We start from the raw sequence: 17,912 nt of genomic DNA, 5'->3' as shown, positions 1-17,912 counted from the left end.
GCAAATGGCAGTATTTCATTCGTTTTTATAGCTGAGTAGTATTCCATTGTGTAGATGTACCACATTTTCCGTATCCACTCATCTGATGATAGGCATTTGGGCTGGTTCCAACTCTTGGCTATTGTAAAGAGTGCTGCGATGAACATTGGGGAACAAGTATACCTTCGACTTGATGATTTCCATTCCTCTGGGTATATTCCCAACAGTGGGATGGCTGGGTCGTATGGTAGATCTATTTGCAATTGTTTAAGGAACCTCCATACCATTTTCCATAGAGGCTGCACCATTTTGCAGTCCCACCAACAATGTATGAGAGTTCCTTTTTCTCCGCAGCCTCGCCAGCATTTATCGTTCATAATCTTTTGGATTTTAGCAATCCTAACTGGGGTTAGATGGTATCTCAATGTGGTTTTGATTTGCATTTCCCGGATGCTGAGTGATGTTGAGCATTTTTTCATATGTCTGTTGGCCATTTGGATATCTTCCTTAGAGAAATGCCTACTTAGCTCTTTTGCCCATTTTTTAATTGGGTTGCTTGTTTTCTTCTTGTAAAGTTGTTTGAGTTCCTTATATATTCTGGATATTAATCCTTTGTCAGATGTATATTTTGCAAATCTGGCAGATATCTTGATTGCATCCTCATTAGAGACTCCAAACCAGAGCCACCCAGACATGCTCCCTCTAGTTCCTAACACATAGAAACTGTGACAGGTAATAAATGTTTGTTTTAAGCCACCATCTTTTGGGGGAATCCATTACACAACAAAAGGAAAGTAATCCTCCTTACCAGCAATTTTTGTCTTCCTGGAGATGCAGAGCAGCCTGATATGGCTTTATCTAGTTCAGTGGTATTCCCCACATGAACAGGTGGTAGTGTGCTGGTAGATGTTTAACAACTGGCTCTTCAAAAGTCAAACAAACAAATGCCCTGATCTGTAGCATTTGTCAATTTTCATGGTGTAAATACTTCCACCATGGTTAGTTTCAGTGTGACCTCACTGAACATGGAATTGGGAAGAAAAACATAGTAGCACACAATTATATAGAATTTTCCCCACATGGATACAATAGTTGGAAATAACCTCAAGAGCATAGATAATAGTAAAATGTAGTAAAATCATTAGGGAGTGATGAGGTTTGAGTATTTGCTACTTTTGTTTTTAATATAGTTTATTTAATCATAAGCTTCTGTAATTTAACTTTTAATGGTGGTTGCATTTAATAATCAGTTCACAAAATTTTGATAATTTAGCAATTGGCTCTTGTGAACTAATGTGAGCTGGCTTTGATATACCATTGCCAAAGTGATTTTTTTCAGTGACAATATTTATTTGGATCCATGCAGTTAAGTTACTGTTTGGGTAGTGGCAAACTTCACATCTGTAATAAGTCGTGTTCACACATAATAAATTGTGATTGGGAGCACCTCAATGGAAAAATTTTAGGAGTTTAGGACATTTGGTTTATTCAAAGTCATCATCTTGGAAGGTGCTGGACCAGTTGACTGTTATTTGCCTCAGACTCAAGTTCTAAATAGCAGAAACACCAGCAATTGGCCAGTAAGATGTACAAGGCTACTTCAAAAAGTTTGTGAAGGACTGGCCTGCTAGCTCACTTGGGAGAGCATAGTGCTGATAGTGTCAGGGTCAAGGGTTCAGATTGCTTGATGGCCAGCTGCACAAAACAAAAAAGGAAATACAAATCCTTCCATGAACTTTTTTTTTGTGTGTCATTGGTAAGGGGATTGCAACCCCTGGCTTGGTGTCGCCCGTACCGGGCCCAGCCAGTGGGCACACTGGCCATCCCTGGCGCACTGCCCATCCCTATATAGGATCCGAACCCGTGGCGGGAGCGCCACTGTGCTCCCAGGGCCGCACTCTCCTGAGTGAGCCATGGGGCTGGCCCCTTCCATGCACTTTTTGAAGTACTCTCATATACTCGTATGAAAAGAGAAAACAGACTCCTACATTCTAGGGGCACATGTCTTGTATTATATGCATAGGCCAAGATTTCACTTTTTACTGCCGTTTTCTGCTCTATGGAGTCATTATTGCTTTCCGCTTTTCCTGCTTCTCAATCTTCTCTTAGCTTCTAGGAGATCATATAATTTACTGATTATGAAAATGGGCAGCAGAATTACAATTGATTCCTGGCTCTTCAATTTAATAGCAATGTAACCTTAAGCACATTACTTATCCCCCCTGGTACTCAAATTCTTTATCTGTAAATAGGGTTATAGGGACTCAGTAAGGTGATGTCTGTAATATGTTAGCATAGTACCTGATGCATACAACTGTATGATGTTATCAACCATTATGTATTCAAAATAATTGGCTGATTCACTGACACTGTCCTTGGTTGACATGAGCTATGTTGTTCAGAAGCTCCTTTGAATTTCTTTGCACAATAAATTGCTTCTTAAAAATCTTCATTCTGCTCGAAAAGTATCCTTCCAAAAAGCTCAGTCTGAGAGCAGCTGGTGAAATAAGGAGGGGGCAGGCAGATGGTGTTTTTAAGCATAGTCATCCCACCATGGCCCAAGAAACTTCCAATCTCTGATCAGGGCATCTGCTGGGGAGGGAAGCTCCACTCCTGCAGGAATTGGAGTTGTTCTCCCACTGAGAAAAGGGACAGAGTCCTCTCCTCTAAAGAACCATGAGGATGGAGATTCAGGGTCTCCTCACAGTTAGAGTGTGGTGATTACTTTCCACGAGTCCTCTTTGGGTTTCTCTCAAATATCATTAAATCCAAGTGCCATCAAGCCAAGGACTACAAGGTTTTTTTTTTTGTCTTTGTTAGAGCTTCCTCTTAACCTGGCTAAGGTGAGAGAGGAGATACTTATTACAGACTGTGTCAGTCTCCTTGGTTTTCAAGATGGATCTCCTGCCTAAGCCCCCTTAGGGAAAGGTGGCATTTTTCTTTCCCCCCGGGGCACCTTGTGTCATAAATTATCCTCCTTGTCCTCCCATTCACTCCCTGAGTGGCTGTGAGTGTGGATCAAACAGGATTTGAATCTCAGCTCTACTTCTTACCTTGGACAAATTACTGAGCTTCTCAAAGCTTCAGTCTTTTAATCTTAATTTGTAAACTTGTAATAAGAATGGTTTTACCTCCTAGGGTTGTCATGAAGATTAAATGACATGTAAAACGACTGTGTATAAAGTACTTAACAACTTAACAAGACCTGATATTTTCAGCGATGGATCACACATGTATAGAAAACACCCCATCAACATGGATTTTTCTATTTCAACTTTTTTCTCTTCATTGTGTCAATCAATTCAAGTTTTAAGTTTCCTCCTACTCTTACTCCTCTCTTTCCTTGCAAAGATAGGTTCCAAGTGACCTGGTAGATCCTGCTGTTGCCTGGAATATGCAGTTCAATTCCCTACAGCCTCAAGCAGTGCCAAAAGCTGGACAAAAGACAGGGGAGTGTGGTGACACAAAGCTGACCGTGGTGACACAAATTGACTGTGGTGACACAAAACTGACCATGTTGGCACAAAGCTGACCGTGTCAGCACAAACTGACTATGGTGGCATAAAGTTGACTATAGTAGCACAAGCTGACTGTGGTGACACAAAGCTGACTGTGGTGACACAAGCAGACTGTAGTGGCATGCATCTTCTGCCAGTGCCAGAGGAAATGACAAGCCGACTGAGAGATGTTCACAGGCTACCCTGTCAGCTACTTGAATGTCTTGTATCTTACCTGACTTCTCGGAGGAAACCTCAGAGGATGCCTAGGCTCAAACTAATTTTTATCACATTGTGCCCTGTTGCAGCACTGCCCACCCTCGACAGCCCCCACTCCATTGCCTCCCCAAATACAATTCTTTGCACTGAATTTATTGTTTCCCAGCCCCCACATACCTTGATGAATCAATGGATGGTTGTGGATACAACTCAGGCTTGCTAACTAACTAGAAACCTTCCAGGGACATACCAGCAATGATGATTTGGAAAGCAACATGCCAGGGAGTGTTGTCATCAGGATAATAATGACTTTTTTCTGGTAGCAGTTTGGTTTCTTATCTCCTGGGTAACCCACTCCTCCCCCCCCCCCATCTAAGATGTCTCTGTGATTATGAAGAATGGACCTCTTAAGCTTTGGTAAATGGCTGGCTCAGAATGGGAATAAGGATGGAGAAGGTACAGCCCCTGTGGTCACAGAGCTCACAGGGGGACAGCCAAGTAAACAGACTGGTCTGATATGGTCTATTGAGAGTTATAGTAAGACTTTGCATAAGGATTGTGGGGTACATGGAGCAGGGGAGTCAGGTAGTGCTTCTGTGAGAGGCTGACTCATGAGCCGAGCTTTGAAGAGTGAAGTTGTGACTATTCCCCATTCCTCTCTGTGTCACTTCCAGATCATTCTCCTCTATTATTTCTTTGCTCAACTTGGGGTCCCAGGAAGCTGACCCCTGCCATGGTGAATACTGTGATACACCACCCAGGTACCCCATTTAGGGATGAAGGATTTGGTCCCCCAATTGCTGAAGACAAGCCTCAGGTGTGAACCCTCTTTAGGGATTGTGTCTTCTGAAGACAACTGCCTCTTTGTTGTGCCTCTTTCCAGGGACAGCCCATGTCCAGTGACATCATTATGGGGATATAAATGTCAGCCCCCTGGCTCCCACTTGAGAGAAATGTGAGGGATCATCTCATCCCCAGAGCTCTTGTGGGCTCATCTGAGGCCTTTGTTGGGAGTGCACCACAGCACACCTTCTCCTCCACCCGATCCTGTTTCCTTTCCTCCCTTCCAGGGATGGTCATCCCAAGAGCACTCCCGAATAAACGTCCTGCGCACTAACCTCCATCTGAACCTAGCCCACGATACCTGTGGACTGCAGGGCCCAGGCTTCTGGCTGGATTCCTGATGGGTTCAGCTGGTGGCATGTGATGAGGTGGGAGGCGGGGAAGGGGAAATATTTCCACCTTGTTTAAACTGATGCCATTGAACACAGAGTTAGGAAAAGATGCTCAGTAGTTCAACCATACAGATAAAGTAGATGTAGATAATCTCAAGATTGTATATAATAGTGAAATTTAGTAAAGTTAATGAGGAAGGGATGAGTTTTGAACAATTACACATTAGTTTTAATATAACTAAAGTCATTATGAGTTCATTTAATTTTTAATAATGGCTGTGCTTAATAATCAGTTCACAAAATTAACAATCGACTCTTGTCTTATGAGTTGGCCACAGCACACTACTGAGTTGAAATATCCAAGTGGAATTTTGTTCTATGCTGGGAACCTGCTTGATACAGGCAAGTAGAAGCTAACCAGGCAAGTTATAGGTGAGGCTGATGCATGAGTGTAGGGGAGGGGTGGGCTAAGTGTGGGCAAGGATAAGGATGGGTAGAATACAAGGCAGAAAGACCAGCATGTGTGTGTGGATCAAGGTGTGGCCACTTACTGAGTACTCAGCATTCCAAACAGTGGGAGCTACACATATCATGTGCCTTTTGCTTTTTCAACAGCTGTGCCCCTTCATAGCTTTTGGTCGTTTAAGAATATCATGAACTTCAGAAAGGAAAAGAGATCTGGTGATAGAATCTCAGAGAAGGGATTTGGTTTTTCGAATGAGCTTTGTCAAAATTCTAGAAGTAGGAGGCCAAGGACTCAAGTTTGAGTTCTGTGTCTCAGGCATATGGATGTGGCTGGGAGGTTGGGGGTGTTTGAGTCGGGAAGAATTGGATAGAATCCTATTAATTGAAAAAGGTCAAAAAGCATTCAGAAGGATTGAGAAGATACTGAAGGATTGAGTTTGCAAATAAGAAAGTTTTTCTTTTTCTTTTAAAGTAAGTTCTCTTCTAAGTTTTTATTTTTCTACCTATTCTGAAAATATGGAAATATTTATCAGTGTTTTGGTAAATCTGTTTCCAATACGATTGAAACCCAAAACGCAGAAGTGGGGAGGTAATTTGTTTTTGAAAAGTTATACTTGCCCATATTATCTGGTAGGATTGAGATCACAATTTCAACACACTCAGATCCTGGCTATGTTGTGCATCAAGAGATGTATTAATAGAGCATCCCAAACTGTTCTAGATAATGATGAAGTGCCTCTTGAGGCTGCATGTTCCACGTCTGACGTCAACGGTGCCAATATTCTGAGAGAAAAAGACAACTTCTACACCCTTCCTGTGCTGAAAAATTTCCACTGGGGGTTCTTAATCCAGGCAATGTGTGCTATATAGTTGAGAAGAGAATGCGGTTTCCCATACCTGATAAGGAAGCCACTATCTCAGAACTTGTAAGTGGATAGAGCATTGGTCCTTGCCCCTGACATTCTAGGAGCAAAACTCATGGACTGAATGGATCACTTGGTAACTCATTCTTAGGAACTAACCAGAAGCACTTCACTAACCAGTAAGCCATTGTACCCTAATGATGGGTGTGTGTTAGAATCACATTGAAAATTGTCATGTAAAAGCAGAAACACTGTTTCTATGATTCCCTCTGAACCAAACCTGGATATTGTTTTTTTCCCTGCTGTCTACACAGTTTTAACAGGTATCTCTTTGAATCAGTTCAAAACAAAGTTCATTTGCTTTTTCTGATACATTCTTTTCATAATCAAGTACATTTGATTATATTTTGTATTGTGTGTAGAACTTTATAATATACAGGGTTTTCTTTTACCTTCTCTTCCCAGTTTCCAATCCAACATCTTAATAATAGAAATAGCAACAACTATTATCTGTGTGGAGTTTCACAGTTTGTAAAGTCTTAAACACTCACATTATTTCAGTGAATCCCCACTATAACCTGGCGAAACAATACTGTTAGTCATCATATATTATGCCGAGGGGCCTGTGTTAGAGAGTTTCAGCAACTTGCTCGAGGTTAAACAGCTTCTTAGAAGTGATATAGCTGAGATTCAATCCCGGTCTGCCTCCATATTTCTCACATTCCCACTTAAATATCCTGCCGGACACAGATGCACTGTTCTCTCCCACTCCTTCAGTGTGATTGGATCTGTTCCTAGTGTCTGCCTCCACTCTCATGGTGAGGACTTTGGTGCTTTGTGTGGATGTGCTGAGAGGAGGGAAAGACCCCTTTACCTAAAAGAGAAGCCACTTCACGTCTTCTCTCTCTCAACTATAGCAGGGGAGAAATGAGGTCCTGTGAAAGTGTCTCCATGAACTGTATCTGACAACCCTGTGTTTATTATTTTTTTCCCAGTCCTTGCAAACAGTTTCACAGGTAAGAGTGCATCTCAGTTTTAATGATATTCCTGGCACATATCCCTGTGGCTACTGTTTAGTCCTGGGGGCTAGGAAGGAACTAGATTCTCCAGAGAACTGGAAAGAAAAGAGTTGAGCTAATAGATTACCCATTGAGAAAAAGCTGGGAAGCAGAAGGTCATGGGGCAAGCAGAAGGAGAGGACTCACATTTATTGAGCACTGACTGTACACCAGGCAATTTGCTAAGTGCTTTACTTAATAATTTTATTTAATCCTCAACTATTTTATGAAATAAGTGCTAACATTATCTCCAACTACTGGTGAGAAAACTGAAAACTGGCAGCTTAATAGACTTGCCCACATCCATACATCACAAACAGGTGGGGAGCGGTAAAGCAAACATTTGACACAATCTTTTCATGACAACTCTGTACTCCTCTAACCCTTAGGCTATTACCCAGTTCTGAATAATAGTGCAGAGAAGTACAGTCTGAATCTGTAGCAGAATTTCCAGGGCTTGTTACAGTGGACTCATCTCAAACCTGTCCAGATTTTTTATATTTCTCAGTTCCTTGAACACTTGGTTTCAGCCACAGGGAATGCCACATCATTTATAGAATCCTCTGTGGTCTCTCTTCTTCTGGGCCTGCTTCTTGGAATAGTCTTTTCTCTACCCCATTTTCTGTATAAACTCGCTCATCCTCTGTGTCTCAGCTGCAGACAGGAAGCCTGCCAGGTCCTTCCAAGTTTAGATTAGGAGTTCTGGGCATCTCAGACCATTCATATGGCCCCCAGTGGAGAACACACTATAATTTTGCTTGCCTCTTTCGTAAAAGCCATCTGCCTTTTTTGCTGTTGTATCTACAACATCACAACTCAAAGCAAGTTCAATAAATTCTCGCTGCAAAGTGAATGAGGATACATTTGCCTCATGGCCTTTGTATTCTGCTGTTCCTTCTGCCCCACCCTCTTCCTTTTCTGGGTTAATTCTTATTTTGTGCTTTGTGTTTCTACTGACATTCCCTCCTCTGAAGCCCCAGCTGGGTTAGGTGCTCCTCTTAGGTGTTTCGTGGCATCCAGCTCTTTTCTCAAGTTTGTCATTTATCATACACTGTTGTCACTTCTCATCAAGTCTGGACTGAAAACTCCTTGCAGACAGAGTTTGTATTTACACAGTGTTCCCATTAACTGGTGCTGTGCCTAGCACAGTGTCATAACAATTTGTAGAATGAATGGATGCATTATTTTGGACACCACTAATTAAGACACTGTGACACTAGCATTCATTAATGAATATTACTTATGTGTCAGCTCTGTGCCAGGCATATGCCAGGTGTTGAAGTTACAGTCATAAACAAAACAGACACGTTCCCTGATGTCAAAGTTCTTAGAGCTCAATGATGAAAATGAGAGATGGTGGAAGAAAGGATCCAGTTGAAGATAACTGTTGAGTAGTATAGTGCCTTCATAAAGAGTTACATTAAAGAATCATCCATTTTCCTTCTTGGATTAGTGTTGAGGATTATGGGTGTGGACATATTTTGTATCTTCCAACTTCCACAGATCTCATAGTTCTAATGCATCTTTTACTATTGTGGTTTAGTCCTCCCTGTGTAGCAGATAACTACCAGTGGCCTAAGCTGAAGTGCATTGTGCAGCTCATTATGCAGAAGGTCTGCCTTCTGTACTCTTTACTTTCAAAGCAGTCTCCTTCTGGAGTGCCTTGCGGATCATCCTGCCATGACTTCCTGAAGTTCCCATCTACTCAATACCTTTCTCTGATTACATCACTTACGTGCAGAATTTGCCCCGATTAAAGAACTCAGCAGGATGTGATGACAAAAACCATGAGCAGACCTATTTGGTTGATGTTCTCTCTAGAAAATATGGGAATAGTGAAGTTTTTACTATAGGAGAAGCACCAACATCTGGGTAAGTAGGATTGTGCACTGAGCAGAAGAAAGATGAAATGGGACACAGGAAGAATGGGAAAAGAAGATACATTCAAGACGACTTGAAAGGCTAATGATAGCATTTTAGATAATGAGAGAAAGAAAAAGAAAAAAAGTTGAGGGTAACAGGAGTCAGAGAGTTGTTTGTGCAAATAGATGGCAAAGGACAGGAACCTGAGAAGAGTCATAAGAAGGGAGGCATGTAGTTGGGGAGAAAGAGTGAAGAGCTTTGGTGGGGTAGCTGTCCCATGGTCCTGGCTTTGGAACATAAGCTCTCTGGGCTTCCTTTGCCTCATCTGCAAAAGGCCCGAGAATTCTAGGTGCTTTCTATTGCTGAGTATGTTTTATTTATGGAAGAGATTATGGCTTGGGTTGATGCAGGAAACCATAAAGTAGAGCATTTGTAAAAGCCTCGACCAGGGATGGCAAATAGGTTTGTATCCATGTGCTAACTTCTATCACTTGGAAGTGGCTAAATTCTTTTTGCTAAAAAGAAATCTGATGCCATGTTTAGGCTGGATTGAAAAAAGTTCTGTGCTTGATTAGTGATGGGTAGGTCCAAATGTGGGGAGTAGTGGCATATGTGCTAGGTATTTGAAATACTTGATTTAAACAAAACAGATATTCTTGTTTAAGATTTAACCCAATGACTTTCTAAAAAGAAGGACCAAGGGTTTAGGCCTTTGCTTTCTTTGAACTGCAGAGCTTTACATGGAGATTTCTACCTTCGAGAGATTACCATGTTGTATAATAGTGATCATCATGAAAAGCAACAATTACAAAAAAGCACAGCTTGAATTTATGAAGTGTTTTGAATTATCTTCCATTTAGGATGGTCAAGTTACTCCTGCATTAATGTGTTTTATGTGATATTTATCGCAGAATAGCTCTGCATAGTGCCACATTTGCCAGATTCAGGGAAATAATCATCACTATGCAATTTTAAGCGTTATACAAACAGGACTACATAGAACAAATTAAACTGAACAACTATTACCTGCTGCAAAAGCCAATTTGAGAATTTGAGTTTCTAAGAGTTATCAGTGTCTTTTATGCTTTCACACCTTGGAATAATACTATCATCCAAGTCCTCCAGTTTGGAAGGACTTTTGATCTCCCTGTCATTTTGAGAGGATGGGAAGGTTGCAAGAGAACACACCATGTTTGTTTCCTGGCTTCATCTCTCATGTGACGTATTTTTAGTGAACCCTCAAATACATGCCTGTCTGTATTTAGTGATTGGCATGACATATTTCCCCACCCCCTTCTTCTGGCTAATCTACTGGTGAAGTTGTTTTAAAATTTTCATCCTTATGAAAATATTGTCTTTGAGCTCCTGCCAAAATTAGCGTGAGAATCCCTAAATCTGCCTGTGTCATTTATAGAAATACAAGTTAGAAAAATCTGGGTGGGGACTTTTGCCAATGGCTGCTAAACTTCACCCTTCTTTACCCTCCAAAAATCTTCTCCCAACACACATTTATGCCCTATTCCTTTGTGGTTTATGCTATTCTCTCCCCACTGTTTATATACATCTAATGTAAAGGAAGAAAAGTCTATTCTGTCTTTCATACCATGAGAGATCAATTTGAGCTCCTTTTCTCATACTAGATTTGAGATCAATCTCCTTTTTTAAAAAAGTATTTACTTATTATTATATTTTACATTCTAAGATGTTGTGGGGCAGTTGGGGGGATGGGGAAAGTAGAAGGGGGAGGGGGTAGGGTGGAAGAAAACGGAGGGCACATGGTTGAAACCCATGGCACCCCCCTCATTCTGGCAGGGGAACCCACACAGGCTTCCAGTGATGGCTCAGTTGTGGCTTGCCTGGATACGGACATCAAGGAGACATGGCTGAGGCCCTCAGCCCCTCTCTGAGATCAATCTCTTTTGATTTTGGATGTACAGTGGAAAATTACATGAAGACACCTCAAACGTAATTCCAGCCCATCTATTCAGCCTGAAACACAAATTGCACTATCTGGGGAACCAATTAGTGACAGGAGGGAATTTTTGACAGTGAGCACCATTTTCTACCTTAGCTCAGGTTTTCTTGCATATGTGGCCACAAAATGTTCAGAATCATATTGAGCCAAAAGGAAAACTGGAGAAAAGAACCAAAATGAACATTCAACTTTATTTTTTTGTAATACAGTGAAATGAAGAAATTTTTAAAGTGGCAGGTATACCTCCATGTAACCAGCATCCCAATCATGACATAGGACCTTTCCATGACTTCAGAAAGTTGCCTTCTGCCCCTTAGTAATTTCTAATCCCCATAGGCACCGCTGTTCTAATTTCTGTCATCGTAGAGTAGTTTTGCTTGTTCTTAAACTTCATATTAATTGAATCATATAGAATGTACTTTTTTCTTTCTGGCTTCTTTCATTTAACATAATATTTTTAAGATTCATCCATGTTGTTGCATTTTTCAGTAATTTTGTTTGTCCATTTTCCTTTTGATGGACATTTGGGCTGTTTCCAATTTGTGGCTATTATGAATAAAGCTGCTATGAGCATTCTTGTGTAAATCTTTTTGTGGACATATGTTTCCCTTTATCTTGGATAAATACCTAGGATAAGTAAGGCTATAGGGCAGATCTATCTTTAACTTTATAAGAAATTGCAGATTTTTCAAAATTCTTGTGTGATTTTACACTCTCACTGGCAATACGTGACAGTTCCAGTTGCTCCATATCCTCATCAACCTGTAGTGTTATCCTTTTAAATCTCAGCCTTTCTAAAATGTGTGTGGTGGTACATCTCTCTAGCATTCATCTGAATTTCCTTGATGGCTAGTGATGTTGAGCACTTTTTCATGTGCTTATTGGCTATTCATATATTAATTTTTGTGCAGTGTCTATTTAAGCCTTTTGCCCATTTTAAAAATTGAGTTGTTTGCCGTTTTATTATTTATTTATAAGAGTTTGTTATGTATTCTGGATACAAGTCCCCTGTCAAATGTGTGTATTGTGATTATTGTCTCAGTCAAGAGCTTGCCTTTTAATTTTCTTCATGATGTCTGTTGTTTTCTCACTCAAGTACTTTATTTTTATAAGTTTTTGATGTATTAATTTAATTTTCTTTTTAAAAAAATTATTTATTTTAATTGGCACATTTTAATTGTACATATTTATGGGTTACAATTTGCTGTTTTGATAGATATGTGTGTTGTATAGTGATCAGGTCAGGGTGGTTAATGTATCCATCACCTCATACATTTATCATTTCTTTGTGGCAAGAACATTCAAAAGCTTTTTTTCTAGCTATTAGGTAATAAATAAAGCTAAACCGTTAACGATAGTCACCCTACTGTGTAACAGAACACCAGAACTTATTACTACTATCTGATTGTAATTTTGTACCCTTTTGCCAACCTCCTCCCATTTTCCCTGCTTTCCCTCCTCAGTCTCTGGTAACCACTGTTCTGGTCTCTGCCTTAATAATGTCTTTTAATGAGCATAAATGATTAACTTTGAAATCCAATTAATACTTTATTATGATTAATGATTTGTATGTCCTAAAAAATCCTTGTCTACTCTAAGTTTAGGAAGATATTCTCCTATATTTTCTTATAGAGAAGATATTCTTATAATTGTAACTTTTATATTTAGGTTTATGACATAATTTGAATTAATATTTATGTACGGTATGAGGTGGGGGTTGAGGTTTATATTTTTCCACCTGTTTATCCAGTTGTTAAGCATCACTAATTGAAAGGCAATTCCTTTCCCCACTGAGTTGCTAAGGTGAACATTTATAGTTTACTCATTGGACAACCAAATTTGTATTTGTCAATGATTTTTTAAGGAAGAATATCTCAATTTATTTTCTTTTGTCTTTTAGATGTTTGACAATCGTCATATGCCACCATTTTTACATTTATATGGTAATCAGAAGTGTGAAGTAATGAAGTAATTTTGAGGCCACCTTGTCTTTTGAGATTTAAATAGAGTTGTCTTAAACCTCAGTTCCCAAGGGACACTATAAGAGAACTTCTACCTCCTACCCCCAGCACATCTACCTACTACCAGCTTTTGCATCCATTTATTTCTGCACATTACTATACTTATTATACTTACTATGCTTATTATTAGAATTATATATTGCATACAGGTATTGATATTCATCGCTGTCTCCCACATATATGTACAATCAATATGTTTCAAAAGATAAATAAATAGAAAACATTTGTGGAAAGGCTATGTGAAAGATAGGCATTCACTATGGCATGGTCCTAATAATAATAATAGTAATCTAATCACCTCTGCAAGGCCCCACCTTTCAATGACCATAATAGGATTTCCCACCCTCAGCAGTGACAGGGGGAATTAAGCCTCAGGGAGGATGGGGAGGGGGCATCCGATTTAGAGCAATCATGTACAGGAAGACACCTTAAAAGCCCTGTTGGATATATGGTTAGAAATCATTCGTGGAAAGCCATGTGAAATATAAGGAAACTCTTCATTCGAAACACCGATTCCCGCTCCATTTCTCCCTCCTCCACTTTCCAGCCTCTAGTAACCATGATTCTACTTCTAAAAGTTCCACTTGTGTTTTTTTCAACTCCCACAGGAGAGTGAGAACATCACATGCCTCTTTCAATGATACCCATAACATGATGAGTTTCTCCCATTCTATTATTGATAGTCACTTGGATTGTTTCCAGGTTCCTTTATTTTTTGCTGTCAAGAACAATTATGCTATGAACTTCCATTATATATATAATTGTGCATTTATGCAAAAGTTTTTCAAGGTAAATAGATAGAAGTGGAACTGCTGTGGGTAGCTAAATTTGCTAGTGCTCACCAATGTCCACATGCTTTGGCTCTTCTCGTGAATATAAACTATATGTTATTTCAGATTTACTCATAGTTAGATAAATGGCCTTGGAGTTCTGGCTAATGGAATGTGTAGACAGACTGATATTTTCCACTTCTAGGCCTGGCCCATGAAAATGTCGGTGCAGCAAGCCTTCCTGTCTTTCCCCATATGAGATGCATGGATTAATATACCACCCCCTGCCTCCATCCTCATGCTGTTCACACAGCTGAGCCGTGAGCAAGAAATTAACTTTTATTATGTCAAATTTCTGAAGTTTGGGATTGTTTATTACAAAGGTAACTCACCCTGACAATACACTGGATCTTAGAGAATAAAACGTTCAATTTTACTAGGTAATGGCAAACTTTTCTCAAAGAGATTCTATTTTTCACTCTGCCCAATAATGTATGAGATTTTCTTTTGCTCCATATCTTTATTCATACTTGGTATTTCCCAAGTTTAAAAATGTTGCCAATCTTATGAGTATTAAGTGGTATCTCAGTTTGCTTTTAGTTCTTATATCCCTAATTATTACTAAGGTTATCAATTTTCTATATGTGTGTGGGCTATTCATATTTTCTTTTCTGTGAAATGCCTGTTCGGGTTGTTTTCCTAATTTTCTGTTTAGTTGTTTGTCTTTTGTTTGTATGCATTTGTTGTAAAAATTCTTTATATATCATGAAAACCAATCCTTTGTCAATCATATATGCTGCAAATATCTTTTCCCAGGTTATGGCTTATCCTTTTACTCTATTGTATCTTTTGTTGAATAGGAGCTCTTGATGTAAGCATAGTTGAATATATTAATGTTTTCTTTTATAGGTTGCATTATTCATCTTATTTGAGAAATAATATTCTGTCATGAAGTTGTAAAGATATTCTTATGATCTTTTTCAGAATGTTATTTTGCCTCATATTTAAATCTATAATTTGTTTTGTTTTTTGTTGCTGAAATTCTGCTTTTCTGTTGAAATATAATTGATTGCACATATCTTTGGGGTACAGTGTTGAATATCAACACCTGTATGCAATATGTGATACTCAAATCAGGATAATTAGTATATTCAACATTATACAATATAATTATTTTTTATGGTCTTGTACCAATTTCTCCCTAACCTCCTCCCCCACCTTCCCTATTCCTACTCCGGTGGCCTCAATTCTGTTCTCTCCTTTGGAAAATTCAATGAATTATTGTGATTGTTGTATCTTTCTCTTTTTTTTTACTTGTTTGTTAATTTTTTTAGCTCCTACTTATGTGTGAGGACATATAGTATTTCTCTTTCTGTGCCTGGCATATTTCACTTAGCATAATTTTCTCTAAGTTCACTCATGTTGCTGCAGATGGCAGAATTTCATTCTTTTTTATGGCAGAGTAGTATTCCATTGTGTATTTACACCACATTTTCCTTATTCATTGTTCTGTTGATGGACATTTAGGTTCCAACTCTTGGCTATTGTAAATAGAGCTGCAATAAACATGAGAGTGCAATTATCCCTTTGATATGATGATTTCCATCCCTTTGGGTATATACGCAGCAGTGGTATTGCTGGATCATATGGCAGTTCTATCTGTAGTTGTTTGAGAAACCTCCGTACTGTTTTCCATAGTGGCTGCACTAATTTACTGTCCCCCCAACAGCATAGAAGAGCTCCCCTTTCTCCACATCCTTGTCAGCATTTGTTATTCTCTGTTTTTTTGATAATGGCACATCTAACTGAGGTGAGATGATGTCTCAGTATGGATCCAGTCAATATCTTTTTTGTTGCCTTTGCTAACAATATCAATTGAGTTTTATATCCATGTCTTGCTTTGGCCTATAGTAACTTTATTAAGACTAGTTTGTGTATTTCTCATTTAACTAATGTTTCTTCTGATCTAATAGTCAAATTCTCAGATGAATACTCCATATTCTAAGAGGGACCTCAGAATTATGCTCACTTGGCTGCAAATGTTAGGATTATTAAAAAGCAACTGGGCGTAGAAGAAGGTCTGAGGGTCAACTTTGTGATTCGTTGCTTTAAAACTTGGCCAGGTCACTCAGATTCTCTAAGCTATCCCTATTACATAACCTTAATATTTCGATACCTTGCATTTTCTATGGGTAGCATGAATTTTGAATTTAAATAGCCCTGAATTTGAGTGCAATCTGTGCCACCTTTGAGGTGTGGGATCTTGAGTAAGTTGCTCAGTCACTGTGAACCTCAATTCTTTCATCTTTAAAGTTGGATAAATCATAGCTACATTACAAGCTTGCCAAAGAATCAAATGACACAATTTAGTCAGCACATCTTAGGACATAATAGAGTCTTTATAAACTGTATCTTTTATTGTTATCGCTATTACCATTATTATTTTTATTCATTTATTTATTTATGTATCAGAAGCTTTCCTAGGTACTTAGGAAATGTCAATGACCCAAACAGAAAAGAATATACTGTCATGGAATTTATGTGTCAGTGGATTTATTATTATGGGATGGGACTGTATATGATAGGATACTTTTAAGTTATTGTGTCAATAACAAACCATCTAAAACTGTGCCCCCAAATGAGGTACATTCAGTCTGCAAATTGGCTGGGTGGTTCTTGAGGTGTTAGCTGGACTTGCCCACACACTTGGGTTTTTTGGGCTGTGTCTGACCTAGGATGGCCTCAGCAGGAATGACTAGCACAGGACAATTCAGATTCTCTCTACGTGTCTCACTCTCCAGCAGGTTAGTTCAGCAACATTCTCAAGGAAGTGGCGGGGGGTAAGAGCAAGAGTGGAAACTTATAAGTGTATTTAGAAGCCTCTACAGCATGTCTGCCAACATCAAGACACCTGGGCCATCTGGAGTCAGAGTGGAGGATACTACAAGGTTGCAAAGGTCATGGATACAGGGAAGGGTGAAGAATTGGAACCAGTAATGCAGCCATTAATGCCATTTACCCCACCTGTAAAACATAATTTGATGTATTAACTATTTGCTGGTGTGTGTATATATGTAAGAGGTTACTTCCCAAGACCGTACTGTGAAGCCATAAAGAAGTAGCATGTGACATTTATCTCCACATGCATTCTGCTGTAAGTCCAGCCTTGTGAAGAAAATTTACAAGAAACGTACTAGCCCACTGGTATCCCAACACTGTCCAATAGAAATATAATATGAGCCACATATGTAGTTTAAAATTTTCTAATAGTCACATTATAAATAAGTAAGAAGCAACCAGTGAGTTTAATTCCAATACTATATTTTATTTTACTCAATATATTCAAAATATTATTGTAATGTAACAATATAAAAATGTTAATAATATATTTTACATTTAAAAATATTTGATATTTTTGTGTGTATTTTATACTTATAGCACATCCTAACTCAATAGCCATTTATGTCTAGCAGCTACTGTAATTGGACAACTTAACTCTAGATTTAAAAATCTATGATCCTATCAAATTCAATGCAAAAATAAATTATATGCATTATATGAAGTGAAAAAAGAAATGTACTAGCTCAATGTTATTTAATCTTATGCAGCATGGCTAGGGTCCAAAACTATTGATTTAAAGAAAACTGCTTGAAAGGGTCTAGAAAACTTGACAATGGATAGTTTGTGGGCCACATAGATATTTCATCCCCAGCCTGTGTGGTTGCAAGAACATAGTGTTGATGATCAAAGGCCTAAGTTATCTCAGCCAGCAGTAAGTTGGGCAGGCAAATTGGAGCGAGGAGGCAGGTGTGTGTTTCCAGAAGCCAGGGCCAAACAATATGTCAAGAAGTTCAAGATGGGAAGGAGAAGTTGACAGGTGGCCCAATTGCCAGGAGCCTGTGACATCATCTTGATTCTGAAGCAAGTGTCTGGCCCAAATAGCAGCATGGGATGTTTAAAGCCTACACATGGGGCCAGGCAGATACTTGCCCGAAGAGAGGGACCACGTGAAGTTTGCTGAGAAGAG

This window comes from Cynocephalus volans, chromosome 1, assembly GCF_027409185.1.
Source record: "Cynocephalus volans isolate mCynVol1 chromosome 1, mCynVol1.pri, whole genome shotgun sequence".
NCBI lineage: Eukaryota > Metazoa > Chordata > Mammalia > Dermoptera > Cynocephalidae > Cynocephalus > Cynocephalus volans.
The sequence above is the reverse complement of the archived record's forward strand: the minus strand, read 5'-3'. Positions refer to the sequence as shown.